Source organism: Lissotriton helveticus, chromosome 1_2, assembly GCF_964261635.1.
Source record: "Lissotriton helveticus chromosome 1_2, aLisHel1.1, whole genome shotgun sequence".
NCBI lineage: Eukaryota > Metazoa > Chordata > Amphibia > Caudata > Salamandridae > Lissotriton > Lissotriton helveticus.
In genome coordinates this window covers 110,178,836-110,196,246 of record NC_136058.1, presented here as the reverse complement: position 1 = coordinate 110,196,246, position 17,411 = coordinate 110,178,836, and the positions used below count along the sequence as shown (strand labels likewise).

Below are 17,411 nucleotides of genomic sequence, written 5' to 3'. Positions count from 1 at the left end.
ACTGTGATTGATTCTTTACAGGACTGACTAGGTGTGTGAGTAACTCCATGGATGAGTGGCAGAGTGTGAGTGTCTGTATAGGTGTATGAGTGCATATGATAGTGTTGTAAAGATGAGTGATTGTATGTATGAATGATTGTATGGGTGAATGAGTGAATGTGTGTGTAGACGTAGGAATCAGTGAGTGGGTATGTAGTAACTAGTATTGGTGTGTCAATGGTTTCAAAAATTATACTCTGTATTTAACACTGGGTGTAACAGAGGTTATATTAAAGTGTGAGGAGATGCATTGTATTGTCACATTAATGATATCATCATTGATGTGACCATTGATGTCAAATGAGATATCATCAGTGATGTCATTTGAGATGTCATCAGTGATGTCATCAGTGATGTCACTGACCATGTCATGAATGATGTAATATGTGACATCATCAGCAGTGGATTACGGGTGCGCGATATATAGTTAGTGCAACTAACTATATATGGAATTTCAATGGTTTTGTGTGAGTAAAATAAGGTTTTTTAAATGCTAATTCCTAACTATATATGGTCTATAACCTATGGTTTTTTCAGTGAATTTTCAAGGTTTTGTAAATGCTAATTCCTAACTATATATGGTCTATAACCTATGGTTTTTTCTGTGAATTTCATTGGTTTTTTAACAGCTAATATCTGTAGCTGTAAAATGTATTCTTCTTTAAATCCAAAAATATATTTTATATGTTTATGAATAATTTTTTGTTTTAAATATTTTTTTTTCTTCGTTCCCGCTTCGCGAATCGGGAAGCTTCCCGTTAGCTGACCTTGATGCCGCGAAATAGACCGCGAGCCGGTAAACGTTTCTTTACCGCAACTGCCGCGTTAGAAAACAACATCGTGACGCCTCCCGTCCGCATGACGTTTCGCGTTGTCGCGTGATACGTCATATGACGTGCTACGTTAGCGAACTCGTACGCTTACCGAGTCGCAAAGCACAGGTTTCTGGAAGCAAACCGGGAGGCCCTGCAAAGCGCGTAACGTAAACACAGCAGGTCATGTGACTTGGTAATAACACTTTTCATTGGTTCATTTCACTTTCGGTTTCCTAATGATGTAAGACTAGGTCATATGATCTAAAATGAACACTTTTCATTGGTTGAGAACTATTTTTTTTCCCAAATGGTGAAAATCCCTCCTTCTTTCCTCACTCTGACTTTCATCATTGTGAGAGAAAGACCCTTTGTTACCAGTGAGCAATGGCTTCTTTACTAGCTTCAGCTGGTGCTTCCCCACCACCTCCACCACATCCAAGGAAGAGTGGACCACCTGCTAAAGTTATAATTCAGCAAGAAGAGGAAGAAGAGGAACAGGACGACCTAGATAATCTCCCTATTATGGCCAGAAGATCTGTTGTACCGGAAGTAACGGGACCAGAGGGCAGGGAGATGGTGCCAAATATACAAACGAGATTTCGTGAAGTAAAACAAGTCTGCGTACATTGCAGTGGAATCATTTGCTACGCAGAAAGTAGCATCACTCTGATCAACAGAGCTATTAACAATCATGCTCATGTTTGTCCGAAACTCCCCAAACAATAAATTCTTTTTTTTGTTTTCTTCCTCCTGTTGAGCCCTTTACAATGAATCGTTTTGGTTGCCCCCTCCGAAAAAAAAACAAAAAAAAAATAAAACTGTTCAGAAAAATTCAAAAAAAGTAAAAAAATGTTCAGAAAAATAATAAAAAAAATATAAAACAACAAAAACAATTTAAAAAAAAGTTCTTTTCAGAACTACCTCCCCGTTATAAAAAAATTGGTACAATATTTGCAACTGTGCCAACCTCTATTTCTCTTAGTTCGCTTCCCAGTTCGCTCCCCGGTACGCGAACCGGAAGCGAACCAAAAAATTTTTTTAATAAAAAAGAACAGTAAGTATAAGGGAAGGAAACAGACAGTTATGTTAAAAGAAAGACAGCTATAGGGGAGTAAACTAGAGATACTATTACCCGTAATCCACTGCTGATGATGTCACATATTACATCATTCATGACATGCTCAGTGACATCATCAGCAGAGGATTGCGGGTAACAGTATCCCTAGTTTATTCCCTATAGCTGTGTTTCTTTTAACATAACTGTCTGTTTCCTTCCCTTATACTTACTGTTCTTTTAAAAAAAATTTTTTTAGATCTGTCAGAAACAGTGAAAGTAATGAAATATAAAAGACTACGTAGAATATGAGCACTGTATGCAACAACTTTGACACTGACAGAAGCCTCACCTTCTCCATGCCTCCTACACAGTTCTACATGTACATCATAAATGCAAACAGAACAGAATTAATTATACATGTTAAATGGTTTATTTTTGCTGTTCTCAGAATGTATCAAATTTCACTAAAACAGTGACTTGAAGGTATTCATCATATAACAGCGGGGAAAAAAAACACAATCAAAATGATTGTGTTTAAAAAACCCATACATTACAAATCAGAATTCAGAACTCCTTAAAGTTAACTTACTTTCCATGACTGCCAAGGATGTCCTATGAACAGCTTACACTCTGTTGTGCTGTTATTACTTTCAACCCGCCACTTTCTGAAAGAAAACCTCCATCGTTTTCAAAAACATGTTACATACAATAAATGACTTCTCGCTCTCTACCACACGATTCCACAAGGCCAAATCGTGTCAGAGCCATGTATAACTCTTGGATTTCTTGTAAGCCAATCCCGTCTTTTCGCATTTCCGCAACTTTCAGAATTAAAATGTTGAAGATCATTTACACAATCCTGGACTAGTAATATCTTCCCCTTCTTGCTCAATCATGTTCTACATTTCCTATCACACTGATACTGCTTACTATGAAGCAGACTTACACTACCTTTATGACTAGTACAATTATTTAATTCTCTACATCACTTTTAATCACAAAGCAATGTAAAACAGTAGACAGCATTGCAGACTTACATTCCCTCTACTCCATGTTTTGATTCGCTGCTTCAATTAGCTTATAAAAAGAAATAGTTTTTCTGAACTCATTCAAAGTGCACGTATTTCTCAATAACGTCCAGTGTTATGGTAAAAAGTTATGTCTCTGTACTACACTTATCCTCAAGGCCAAATAGTGTAGGAGCCATGAGAACTTCTTGAAATTCCTCAGAGCACATCCCGAGATTCTTTCCCTAAAATTTTGGTTTTAAAAACACCAGGTAAGAGTTTTTAAGGTCATATGGCAATTTTTTTTTGAAAATTAAAACAGAATCATTGCAGAATGACCAGCCATTTCTACACTTTAAATAAGCTGTATAATGTCCTGATGTTATTGAAGGACCATCATGATATATAATTGCTACAGTTACAAAAGTCCTTCCTGATATTGACAACTGTGAAGCCACAAAATTTTTAATTAAAGTTGTCAATTTTGTTCCATCAGGCCTACATCGTTGGAACATTAAAATGACATACTGGCCATATGTTCGTATAAATAAAGTGGACATCATTTCAGATTTACATTGGCTACACTCCATGTTGTGATCAGCGGCTTTTACTAGCTTATTAAAAGAGACTGATTTACTGTCTGGCAAAGTTAAATATATAAATCTTTCTGAGTCTACACTAGTAGTAGCTGATACCCTACAGTTCTCGCAGTCATGCTGCCATTGATAAGAAAGCCCAAACAGGTGATCTACATCTACACCTTCATCATGCAATACATCAAGCATATACATTAAAAACTCCTGACAATCTTGCTGACTATTTTGAGAGAATTGTGTTTGGCCTGAACATCTGTCTAACAGATTTCGAATTTCAGACACACTTTCTATGTTTGTTCTATCAGTGCTACATTTCTCTAACACAGAATTTAACAAACTGCAAAATCTTTGATCCGAATTGACCACAATCTGTTCTTTTAAAGTTTCTAGAGAAAAGACAACATTAACCACTACATTAGCATAGCAGTTGACACCAGAACTGTTTTCAAATTGAAAACCAACAACATCTTCAACAGAATCCTTTTTGTTTCTGCTTATAATTTCAGGTTCATCAACTTTTCGTCTTTTTGCTACAACCTCCCCAGTATTGGTCACATTTCTTCGTTTCCGGCCTACCACACGTTTCTCAAACAAAGGATACTGAGGCAAATGTGGCGCATACTCTCTTCTCAACCTATTGTATTCCTTAACACAATCTAGATCCGCACAAATGTTTGTGACATCACACTCAATCAAGTACAATCCCGATAAAGTCCTAACTCGTGACAATGCCACATATGCCATACCCTCCTTGAACACAGAACTGCCAATATTCACCAATGCACAGTCTACACTTAAACCTTGCGATTTATGGATTGTCACCGCATATGCCAAGCAAACAGGAAACTGCTTACGACGAACATATAAGTCTTTTACAAGCAAAAATCTAGCAGAACAACGAGCAATTAGCTGTACTTCCTCAATGCCATCAAATTTAATTTTTAAAAATTCAATTCCATCTCTATTTCTGTATTTCACAAAATCAACAACATTACCCATTGATCCATTTACCAGACCTCTTTCAACATGTAAATTCCTTCTTAAAATTATACGGCAGTTCAAGCACACATTCAGAGTCTTTTCAAAACCCGCAGTTTTAGATATACTCTTCTCTAATGAATCCAATTTTGTTTTCAGATTCTCAGACAAAATAATTGTTGATCCCATATGCTCTACTCTGTCAATAGCTTCCAATTTCACAATCTCTTGCTTTTCTAAATGCAACATTTTGTTGTTGAATTTGGCACATTCTGCAAGAGTTGGCATCAAACATATTCCAGATTTTTTCTCAGTAACTTTCTGAAAAATATTCTCAGGCACAACATCTTCGTCTGGATATAAATTTGTCAGTAATCGTGCATGTAAAGCTTCTTTCCCATGCTCGGTCACTTTTCCAATTCTAACATCTTGTAGAATAGTCTTGTAAACTTCATCCTTTGCCTGACGCATATTTTCATGCAGTTCAGCATAATTGAAGTTTAACCATATATTGACGTTGCCAATACTCCCTAAGCACTTCCTGGTATCTTCATGCGTGAGCATTTTGAACACAGGTTGCCCTTTCACTCGTGTCAGCTGCAGAAGATCTCCAAAAACAATGATGTGTTTGCCACCAAATAACACATCATACTCTGTTTTGAGAACTTCTTGCATTCTCAAATGCACAAAGGCAAGCATAACATTGGAAACCATGCTTACTTCGTCAATGATAAGAAGTTTCATTTTCCTCAAGACTCTTGAAACTTCAAAACAAGCATCTCCAGATAGCTTGTGATATTCTAATTTGTTGTCATGCTCCACTGGCAGCATCAGTAAACGATGTAAAGTAATCCCTTTAATGTTATGTGCTGCCAGTCCAGTTGGAGCGGTGACAACACAAGACAGCGATGACTCTGTCCTTTCCTGCAAATAACATGAAATTGCTTTAATAAGGAAACTTTTTCCAGTTCCCGCTTCTCCACTCACGTACAGTCGGACAGGCTTCAACGACGTACATGAGCACTCTTTCTTATCATGACTTAATCCATGATCAATTTGCATGGTAAGTTCGTCATATATTTTCCTCTGCTCAACGTTGAGTTGTCTTTCCAACTCTTCTAAGTTAACCGCATCCTCCTGAGCATGTGCCATGGCTCTTTCCACTTCATTCATAGCAGTGGCAGCTTCATTTTCGATAAGAGGTCCTCCTAGTGGATCCTGACTCAATGAAGCAGAACTCTGACTGTCCTGAGAACTGTCTCTGGCAATCTCGGCTGCAATCGTTGCTTCCTGCTCAATTTCCACATTCAACATTTCTACATATTTGGGAAAAGCAGGACATTCTATGGTCTCCTTGGCAGCATTGAAAGAGTCTTCGTAACAGAGGAAATCTCCAAGCAGTTCCTCTTCTGCACGCCAAGGCTTAAAAAGTTGCAAAAGTGCTAAATAGAAAAACTCCTTTTTTTCACGAGATTCGCCACTCAATTTTCGATGGTTTATCAAGTGGCATTTTCTTTGCTTGACCAGACATCCCTCACTTCCTATTACAGCATACACTCCTTTCTCAGTATCTTCTTTGATGTTCCTCTTGAATATGTAATTTTGCAGAACCTCATACAGACAAACATTCTCGAGGTGACTGCTTCGATTTGGATAATATGTATCCAACATGTTGCTCTTCAAAATGTCGGTACTGTTTGGCTCCTTTTCCGCCAAATACTCAATTTCCCGCACAGGTTTCAGAACTCGATTACGCGTTGCAGCAAGACCAACACTCGCCCAAACGATACTCCTGGACTTGGCATAGAGACTTGCTGAAGACAACCGGTCAGAACATTCGTAAGCTCCGATTTCTCGATGCGACAACATCTTCAGACTGAAACTGTACAACTTCTTGCTGAGGCTCTTTTCATGGGAAATGTCCTCCCACATATCCTTCAATTCTGTCTTCTCTTTTTTGGTGATGTAAGATGTCACATACCTAGCCACAGCCATACAGTTATCAGCCACAAACTGTATATCCATGTTAGCATTCCACATGGACAAAATCACCGGGTTGTAGTCGTTGATGTACTTAGACTCTTCGTTCCTCTTCAAATTGTATGTGTTTTTAGGTGATTTCTTCATCACATTATGTCGCAGCGAAGACATCAAACTGTTCACTCTTCCTTTAGAAATCACCGATCGTGGAAAGCCGAAACGACATTTGGTGTAGAACTTGTCTTTGTTCCGGAATTTACGACGACAGTACTTTCCACATCGATGGCTTTGGAAACGTAGAACTTTTTCTCTTAGGCTTTTTTTCTCCTTTGCGTTTGGAACAGCACACGTAGAATACTGTTCTATGAAACTCATCACTGAGTCGTCTGCATCCGTTCCAAATTTAGGTGCATCCTTGATCCACAGCAACATATGTATATGAGGAGCACCTCTTGCTTGGTACTCCTTCCTCCAGAAGAAATCCAACACCTCTCCAAGAGGTGGATTCTTCTTATTCATGATGAAAGACATCATACCTTCAAATCTATGATTGAAGTACCTACATACATTGACTGGATCCAAAGAGCACAGTTCTCCGGGTGTCTTGAATTCGATGTTTTCTACGTTAGCATTTGCCTCTCGTAGAAATTCAAGTAAGTCTTCCCAGCCATACTCAGCACAGCTCAAAGTGAGGAACCATGTGGGAGTTCCTAAGTTCCTCAGCATACATTTTAAATCACCATGACGACGGTACCAGTACTCATTAGTACCACGCTGACACACCATGAGATTAATCAGGTGAGAATCCAAAATACTGTCTTGGACATTGACTTTATCCATAAAGTCACTTGCCGAGATGTTTTGCATGTGTATACCACTTTTCAAGATGTGGTTCACTGCATATGACAGTCCAAACAGATCGCTTTCAAACAGGAGATGAAACAAATAAGGAATGCATTGTCGAAACCTAGGATCTCCTGCATACAATCGCAAAGTCCGGTATTCAGAAGCAGGAATTTGATGAGGTCGCTCATCATATCTTCCTCCCTGACCTGTTGGAAAAAGCTGTGGGAAACACCGAGCTTCCAAACTTTCCTCCCAAACACTAATGGGACTCCCTTTCGCTTGTTTCATTTGAAACAACTCAATAGCATTCCCCATGACTTCCTTGGAATGCAAAGGATGAACACTATAATGTTCATATATTTCTTCACTAGTACAGGGTTCTACTTTCTCAATTTGACCAGCACACAAATCGCTATCCTCTTCCTCACTTACTTCCTCTTCTGCAACATATACATTTTTATAGTATTTATTATATTTTTTCAAATACAATGTTGCCCTTTTGACTTTCCTAACATCTACTAAATCTTGCCATATTTTCTTATTCTTTGTCGGAACCCCATTAACTAAGATAACCAGAGGTTCCTCTTCCACTTTTTCTACTCCAATTGTGTTAATGTTTTTCTTCAAATCTAGAGGCAAATAAACAACTCTTCCCTTTAATCCTCTCTGTAAATCTGATGGAGGCAATTTCCCTGTCTTTGGCTCCATTCTTACAATAGCCTGAAAGGGATGGATACTTTGAATCAAAATAGATTCATAAGTATTTAAATCCTTCAATTCAGAAGGAATTTCAACCAATTCCAGATTATTATGAACTGCTCTAGCAGGCATCTGGTTTTGATTTAATTTGTTACAACAATAAGTACACACACGTTGATCCAATCCCAAATCAAAACAATTTTCTACCATCAAGTATGTTGTAAAATCCTTCCATTCACTATTATTTTCCCTTTCACTTTTTCCATATAAATCCACTAACTTAGTCTGATTCTTATAATAAGTGCGTCGACAACACACACAAGTGAAATTTAGCCTCTCACTTGATTTCACCTCAAACGTCGCAATTTCCCTCTGGAAATTATCTGTACTGGAAACCTGTACACTATCTTCCACATTACTCTCTTCTTCTTGGTCAATTTCAACATTCTCCTCTTTACTTCCAAAGTAACAAAACTCAATTTCTTCACATATATTCTTCACATCTATTTCAGAACCATGCAAAAGAGCAGCGCATAATTGTTTTAGCATAATTGCTGGACTCTTAGCATAATACAACATTCTAACTAATTTCCTCACTTTATTATGATGCACTGCTAGCATCCTGAAATGATGAAAAACACTCTGGCATACTCTCCTGGAAAGACAAGCCAGTGAATGACCATGCAAACCTATCACTTCTCTCACTCTGCAAGGATCTAATTCTTGCAACAACTTCATTTTCTGCTTCAAACTTTTCTTACTAAATGACCGTATAAAATCACAAAGCAAATTGATGGAATCCTGTCGTACACTGCAAATACTACTACACTTCCAGGTGTACACAGGACCCTTAGGACGTCTCCCTAAAACCTCATTACCTAACACCTCTTCTATCTCTGTTCTCACAAGTTTTTCTTTTTCAACTGGACAACCATCTTTCACTTCATAAGCTCGACCACTGGTGTCAACTGCATGCACCAAATCATTATCCTGGAAATAACTCTCCTCATTAAAAAATGCCTCAGAGCTTGAACTATGCATCCATTCTCCAGAAAAAACTTCACAAAAATTACTACGATTAACTATTCTCTTCCATCTACTATTTCTTTTGAAATCATAAATTACCTTGTTTAGCTTCCTAATTCTATTGATTGTCAAAATAAATAACTTACGTTTAAATTCAAATGCCTGATCAATAACTTTCTCAACTATTTTTTTTCTCTTATAAAAAACCACTTTCTGCTGACCTTTCTTAATATTTTTTAACAAATTCCCAATTATCCTGTTGCGGAACATTCGTTTACGAATATCCCTAAACTGTTGTTTCCTTCTACTTTCATGCATAGAGTTATCTCTTACTCTAGCAGTAACATTTCTCATTGGCCTTTCCTTACCATTTGAATTCGGTCTCCTTTTCTGGAGTGAAACATTTTCTGTAGTAATATTTTTTTTACTACACATATTTCTTATGACTGTTTTTCGACTCTTACCCGGTGCTTTCTTGGTGACTTGACAAATCTTTTTGTTAGAGGACTGCTGCAATATTCCATGCTCCTGCTGTCTTTGACGTTTTCCAGCCTTTCTTACTCTTTCTTTGCTAGGCATCCTAAAATCTTGAAATAATGTGCAGTTGAATCTGTGGTAAAATATAATAAAAAATGTTATTAACCACTATTACCCAACAGTAAATTAATAACAGTCATCAAAAACTTAACACACTACTTAAGTATATAATATACTGAAGCCTATCTCCAATTTTTCACTGAACAGGACTCATCTCTTCTTAACCTTGGATAAACCTCACCTACTCTGTGTCCCCTGCACATAATTAAATGTAAAGGGACAGATTTATATTAACTAGCACATCCCCAGGGATGCACCAGTTAACGTGCACCGCTGCTCTGCCACCCACGGTGTGCCGCATTTACAATCAGATAGGACAAAGCTACATCAAAACCCTGCGCCTGCTTGAAGCAGGCATAGATCTTGACGCAGGTAGGCTGAAAGCTAAAGCAACAACTAAGTGTCGTGTGCAGAAGTTACAAAAAAGGAAAAATGGCGTTTAAACCAGTAATGAGACCATGCTAACGTAATACAGAGTAAAAATATCCAGGATCTACATCAGTTTGGGGTTCACGAACCTGGCAGGTACAAGGCACTGAGGCTTTCCACCGTGCATGTCTCATCCCAAAACATATGTTGTTTGTGAATGAAACAATTTCCCAGACCAAATGCTTTGGATTGGCTACTTCTAAAAAATTAAACACCCCTACTATCCCGGAGTTAGAGGAATACGATGGTTGGAGTAATTTTACTCGTTGTCTATTAAAGATTTACAGGCCCTACTCCGTAATTCTTCCTTTAACATTTCCAGTATAAATCCAAAAGGTTGACTGCTTTGGCAACGTGCCTTATCCACGGTTTAATAACGCTGCCTTTTGCTTTATATAAGTTTTCAAATTGTATGAAATATATACCAATAGGTCGTTATTAACCTTTAGGTAGTGGTTTTCTTCATCAAGTCTGGTCGCTTCCATACACATACAGATTTTCAAAGATGATCAAGAACTTTATCTGAATGGAGAGGAATGCACTGAGACGCCAGATCATTCACTAATGTGTAGGCACAGACAGTTACACGGTTCATGCAACAAACACCGACCAAATATGGCTTGCGTGTTGCAAGGCACGCCAGTTCCTGCTATCATCCCCACGTTCAAGTTCTTGGAAAATGGTAGTTATTTGATGCTCAATAATGAAGATTGTTCTGGGTTAATTAAAAGTATTCATTTTATCGTAACAGTAAATGAACGGGTTATTTGCTGCAGAAATGTTCTATTTCCTCCCACACATGAACATAGGGAGTTTTCAATCTGGCCACAAATACCAACCTTGGGAGCACATTTCAACAGCATGGCAAGAATAAGAGCTCTTTTGTCTCAGAGAGAGGTGGCCTTGAGTTCGGCCCGTGAAACTTTCGTGCTTCACATAGCGAACACCCGTACAGAGGTGCAGACCCTTTTAAATACAGATTCGACTTTGCATTTCAGCAAGATTACCCATTCATTTCCATGCAGCAGGAGGCCCATAGGAATGAAGGTGCAATTTGCGATTAGCAATTACCTCATCGCAAATTACGAATTTTTCCGACGGTGCAGGGGTATCTCAAGAACACCCTGCTGCACCCCTGAAAAAAAAATTTGGGGTCATATGGCGCACATAAATTTTGAAAACATTCCTTTACCTCAAAAACGATTTTCAACTCATAATTTGAAAACACTGCACATGGGGAAATGACTTAAAATGTCCTTAAGACACATAAAAGCATTTTTTGATTGCCTTTGCAGCATGTTTCAGTCACCTTTAACATGCCTATGTAACGGAAACATTCAAAATCTAAATTTGCCATGCACAGGTGGGAGCATATTTACAAGCAATTTGCTCCACAGACAAACTTCTTACATTGAAATGGGAAAGACTCTCAATTACCTTATAAAGAAGCAGACACCATTATATCCTTCTCATCAATATTAAAACCATTGCTTTTTCTCAAAAACGATTTACAAGTCATAATTTGAAAACACTCCACAGCTCCTATGCACATAAAAGCCCTGTCAGTACTAATACTTCACATTTTCTCCAATTACAATTTCTCAAACAAACAAAATCTATTTGTGAAACACTTGAGACAAAGCAACATTTGAAAAACACAACTTTCTTCATAATTTTCTCCTTAAAGCACACTATTTTCTATCTAAATTAAAGAAATTTTTTCTCACCTTAGCAAGTACTTTCAGTTTCAAAACAGTCTCAGAAACACACCAATTTGTCTTCAGCAGAGCAAAAGGTATGCACTCCAGAGTCTGCAGCTATCAAAAGCACAGAAATGCTGTAATTCCTCACACAGATCTCTCATGTCACCCAATCAAAACTCTTCCCTCACTTTTTTCAAAGCAAAACCCTTCCCCCCTCTGCCCCCTCTCTGCTTTTTCTGCATAGCAACCACCTCTTGCAAGACCTCTCACACAACAATGTTGCAATTGAACTCTGAACTCTCAGTGCACCTGCATATCCAAAGCATTCTTTCATTTAATGATTTTTTCTTCGCCACTCAAAATACATCTTTCAACGAACTCATCCATGCACACTAACTTTCTGTTTTCAGCAATCAAAATCCACCAATCACTCTTACTGCTTCATTAACACAGAAACTCCTCAGTTTTTTTCATTTTACACTCTCATTTTTTCAACTGCCATTTCATTGCCACACTTCATCTGACTGCAGGAGAACCTTCTCTCGCCATGTTTTCTGTCTGGATTGTTGGACATAGCTACATCCATTGGGCTCAAAGGTACGCTGAAAACAGGAATTTACCTAACCTCAATTTACAAGATGTGGAAATTAAGTGGTTTGGCCACAGAGGATTAAAATGTCACCAATTGATACCATTGGTGAAAACCTTTATGCATTTGCCAAAACCTGACCTGTTAATTGTGCACTGTGGAGGTAATGATTTGGGCACTTTGACTGGGGTAGGTCTGGAAATGCTTTTAAAGGACACCTTTGAGCAATTGATGGCACTTTTTCCTCAGACTGCCTTGGTATATTCAAATATATGCCAAAGACAGAAATGGAGGTGGTCGAACCAATTTTGTCCACAAATTGAGAAATCGAGGAAGCATGTAAACAAATCTGTTTCAGCTTACATGAGAGACCATGGAATGGGCTCCCTGTACAACAATAACTTGCGTTACTACATGCAAGATATCTACAGAGGAGATGGAGTTCACTTCTCAGATGAGGGCAACAGAGTTTTCACTCTGAATTTAAGAATGTGCATTGGTACCTACTTATAAGTACCTAAATGTACCATAAACCCAAAAGCTCTTCTCAGAGCTACCCTACATCTGATCACTCACAATTATTATTGTACTCTAACTTTTTTCACTAATTTTCAAGAAAGTACGCTCCCCAGAACGCTTCCCGGTTCGCGAACCGAGCGCACTCCACGCAAAAAAACTAAAAAAACGGTATATATTTTTTTGCCCTGCGAGAACCTTTCAAAGCCTCCACATCAAACCTAGGGGGTCAGGGACGATCTACTATGCCCCCTTATGGTCATTTGCCCCTTCGCTTTGGCCTCCTCTTGTCTCTCGATCCTACCGAGAGACAAGATGGCGGCCGCTACGGACTGTTTGGAATGTTTACAGACGCCGAAAAACCAATCAGCTTCGCAAACCTCCGTAACGCGAAAAGTACGCGAAGCGGAGCGCTGTTACAGATATATATCTTTTTTTGAACGATAATTTCTCAAAATCCACTGGAGCACATATATTGAGACCTAGCAAAGGCACATCGGGCTACCAGTCCCTACAATTTTGCCAAGTTTCGTGCAAATCCATTCAGCCGTTCGATTATTATTATTATTTTTTTTTTTGCCCCGCGGGGCCCTTTTAAAACCTCCACATCAAACCTAGGGGGTCAGCGAGGATCTACTATTCCCCCTTATGGTCATTTGCCCCTTCGCTTTCGCCTCCTCTTGTCTCTCGATCCTACCGAGAGACAAGATGGCGGCCGCTACGGACTGTTTGGAATGTTGACAGACGCCGGAGAACCAATCAGCTTCGCTTCACAAAGCTCCGTTGCGCGAAAAGTCCGCGAACCAGACCGCTGCCTGGTCCGCGCTTACAGATATATATCTTTTTTTAAACGTTAATTTCTCAAAATCCACTGGAGCACATATATTGAGACCTACAAAAGGCACATCGGGCTACCAGTCCCTACAATTTTGCCAAGTTTCGTGCAAATCCATTCAGCCGTTCGGGCTAAAAGTGAGGCCAACCGCCCTATGGAAATTAACATGGGAAAAACGCGTTTTGGGACCCCCCTTTTTTCTCGGCCCCCCCTTGACGAACCCCCCCCAAATTTTCAAAGGCTGCTCAGAAACAAAATGTGCCATTTTCCTGAAAATTTCAGCCAATTCCGTCCACAAACGGCAAAGTTATTAGACATAGAATTTTCAAAAAACCCATAGAGAAAAAATCCTAACTATATATACCTACTGGCGACCGCCAGTAGGTAATATATATAGATATATAAAACAATATATACAGCTGTCCTCATAGGTCATAGCATTTGGTGTCCAGGGTAACTGTGGGGAGAGAAGACATGCGGCAGGACATTAATTCAGAGGGGGAATGAGCAAGAGCAAAAGGAGAAGAACACCAGAAACTACATCCATTTTAAATATAGTATGTCTCACATAAATAAGTGGCATAACTATTCGTCATTATTATTCATACTTCTTGTGTATTAAATATTATTCCGATCTTTTCCTTTTGTAGCATATTTTTTTGTTATTCTACTCCGATTTTTTCACTGTGTAGGGTGTATTCATTTTACTGTGGTTGTATCTTTTATATGGGTGGCTCTTTGCTATTTTTCATCTGGCATTTGCATATATATTTCTTTCTATAATATATTATTATTAGTATTTTTTCCATGTTTGGTAAATTACTCGGAGCATTATTTGTCCCATCTCTATCGCTACTTACACGTGAGCTTTTGTAGTCCGTCCTTGCGCGTTTCACTCATTCCCTTGAGACGCCTACTACCGCTTTGACGTGGCTCATCAGGTGAACAAGATTATCTTAAGCGATCGGGCTTAAATACGAGGCGGTTTCCCGGGCCATTTCGTTCTCCCGGAAGAAGAAGGCAGCACATCATTTTGCTATCCCGCTCGACAACTCGCTAGTAAGTTGTTTTCTGGAGACAGTCACAGCTCTTTTTACCAAATGCCGACTGAATCCTCCCAGCCGGCTTCTCTCCTGCTGATTTATTTATTTTCTTTACGCTCTGTTCCTTTCAGATAGCGCACCTGAGCAGGAGATTTCTTATCTTTCCATATCAACCCATACATATCAGCTGAGATTTTTTTCTCCCTCCTGACAGTTTGCAAGTAAGTGGTTCTAATGAATTAAATGCGTCCTTCTTACATCGTATACTGACGCTATTCTTCTAGTCTACGCCGCTTTTGTTTATTTTCCACATATCCTTGCAGAAAGCGTGCTTGAATAGTAGATTACCTTATGCCGACTGAATTCTCCTAGCTGGCATCTCTCCTGCCTATGTATTTATTTATCTCTACGCTCTGTTCTTTTCAGATAGCGTACCTGAGCAGGAGTTTTTCGTATTTGTTTACATCAGCCCACCCATATCAGTTTGGATACTTTTCCTTCCCCGACAGTTTGCAAGTAAGTTGTTCTATTGAATTAAATGCGTCCTTCTTACATCAAGCTTTGATGTTATTCTTCTAGCTGACGTTGCTTTTGTTTATTTTCCACATTGTTTTACAGCAAGCGTGCTAAAATAGAGGATTATTTACTCTGCTCCATTTACCCATCTGCAATCCTTGTTTATGTTTTAACAGACGGGAATTATTTCAACCTGCTCGAGTAAGTTCCCCGTGCAGCATGCTAATTTTGTGTACTGTTCTTTGTATGCTGCCTTACTATTATTTTTTAACTGTAGGAACTATTATGTTTTAGAAATCCTGCAAGCACGGATGGTAACACCTCTTGTGATCCCTTTCTGGGACTTTTTGCTATCGACTGGTTGTAGCTGGATTTAGACTTGCTTCTTCTGAAACTTGTAGGTATATATATATATCTTGGTGAATTTATCGCCTTGTTTTATTCCCTTCATGTCATGTGTTCTACCTAGTTCTAATTTTAGAATGTATAGGCCGTTGCTTTAAATAAATTTTGTTTACAGCATTTGCTTCATACTTCTTGCTGAACACACATATACTCTGTTATAAATAAAAATACAAACTTCCTTTGGTCTGGAAGGAGCGTTCACCCTCCGCTTCTTTCTTCGGGATTACAGTGTTTAGTTCTCGGGTATGTTTATAAGCACTTAGAGACTTTCTATTCTAGTCCGCCCACTCATTTTGTATGTGGTTGTCTTTGAGAAGGCGAGCACCCTTGCTCTATGTGTGAACATGTCCTATACGGCTGATATGATGGAAAGTATCTCAAAGCACCCTCCTAGTTGGCTCCGTGATTAATTTACATATATATATAATCTTCTACCTATGCATGATTTAGTTTTCAACTGTAGAAGCAGTCCCGTCTAGGCCAATCTTTCTGGATTTCTGGCTTAGCGGCTAGGTTCCCATTTTCCTTCTTTGTGTATGTGTTGTTTTTTACTAGTACCACACTTTATGCCACTATTAATTTATTGTGTCCCTATTGCCGATTAGATAGTGTTGTATGAGTGTACATAATATAAGATTTTATAGATTTTTATCATATGTGTGTTGTGTGATTTTGATGACCAGTGTCCTTTCCCCCCCCCTTATTACTATTGAAATTATATCTTTTGCCCTTTTGCCCACAGAAACGCTACACCCTGCAGTTTATTGCCCAGCAAAATTGAAATGAGAATATAATCTACCTTCTACTGCGCCCTGATGAAGGAATACTGTATACTGGCACTGTTTCCGAAACGCGCGTCGGCGTTTTCTCATGTTTTGTGGTTCTAAATGTGTTCAGTGTTCTGTTTTGAGATATATGATGATGGCTGTATGTATGTATGCCTGGAAGTATGAGTGTTTTTTTGTATATAATGTTTCTTCTCCTTCTGTGCTGGGCTAATTTTGCTATGTATTCTATGGATGTTGGAAAAAATTCTATTTGAAGAAAAAGAAAAAAACCTTTTATGAATGTTTTTCTAGTGATTAACACATGAATATTAAATAAAATGATTTGATACCGTATTTGTTTTCTGTGGGCAATTGTCAAAATGATTTTGAACGCTTAGTCCTCTAGAGTTATGGGAACTTCCCTCATGTTTTTTCTGTGATTAAACAATTTATCCACCTTCCTTAATGCTGTTTGTCTTGTTTCCTGAGAGCGCGATTACTGGTTTTGGACTTTAAGGATTATTTTGCCGGTGTGCTCCGCCGGCGTTCGCGCCACTCTTCCCGGGTCCTACGAGGTTCAGAAGGAGCTCTGGTAACTTTGGATATATGTGTGTGTGTGTATATATATATATATGTATATGTGTGTGTGTATATATATATATATATATATATATATATATATATATATATATATATATATATATGTGTATGTGAGCAAGGGCTTCCTAGCCCGAAACGTGTCATATGCTGAGGAAACTGGTCTAATAAACCATCTTGCCAGATCTTTGTGGTCCGTCTCCTTCTTCGCCAGTCCTCGGACTTTGGAGGTTGTTGGAGTGCACGTTTTGCTGAATATGTATATATATATATATATATATTCACTGAAAAAACCATAGGTTATAGACCATATATAGTTAGGAATTAGCATTTAAAAAACCTTATTTTACTCACACAAAACCATTGAAATT

The 17,411-nt window shown here is 38.5% G+C and overlaps 1 long non-coding RNA gene across 1 annotated transcript; it reads left to right on the top strand.

Annotated features, from left to right (window-relative positions):
• The first annotated feature begins 14,886 nt into the window (after positions 1 to 14,886).
• Positions 14,887 to 16,939, top strand: LOC144807782 (uncharacterized). The gene is made up of 4 exons (XR_013606442.1): positions 14,887 to 14,976; positions 15,182 to 15,271; positions 15,374 to 15,472; positions 16,419 to 16,939. It is a non-coding gene; the product is annotated as an uncharacterized LOC144807782 (long non-coding RNA).
• Positions 16,940 to 17,411: the final 472 nt, after the last annotated feature.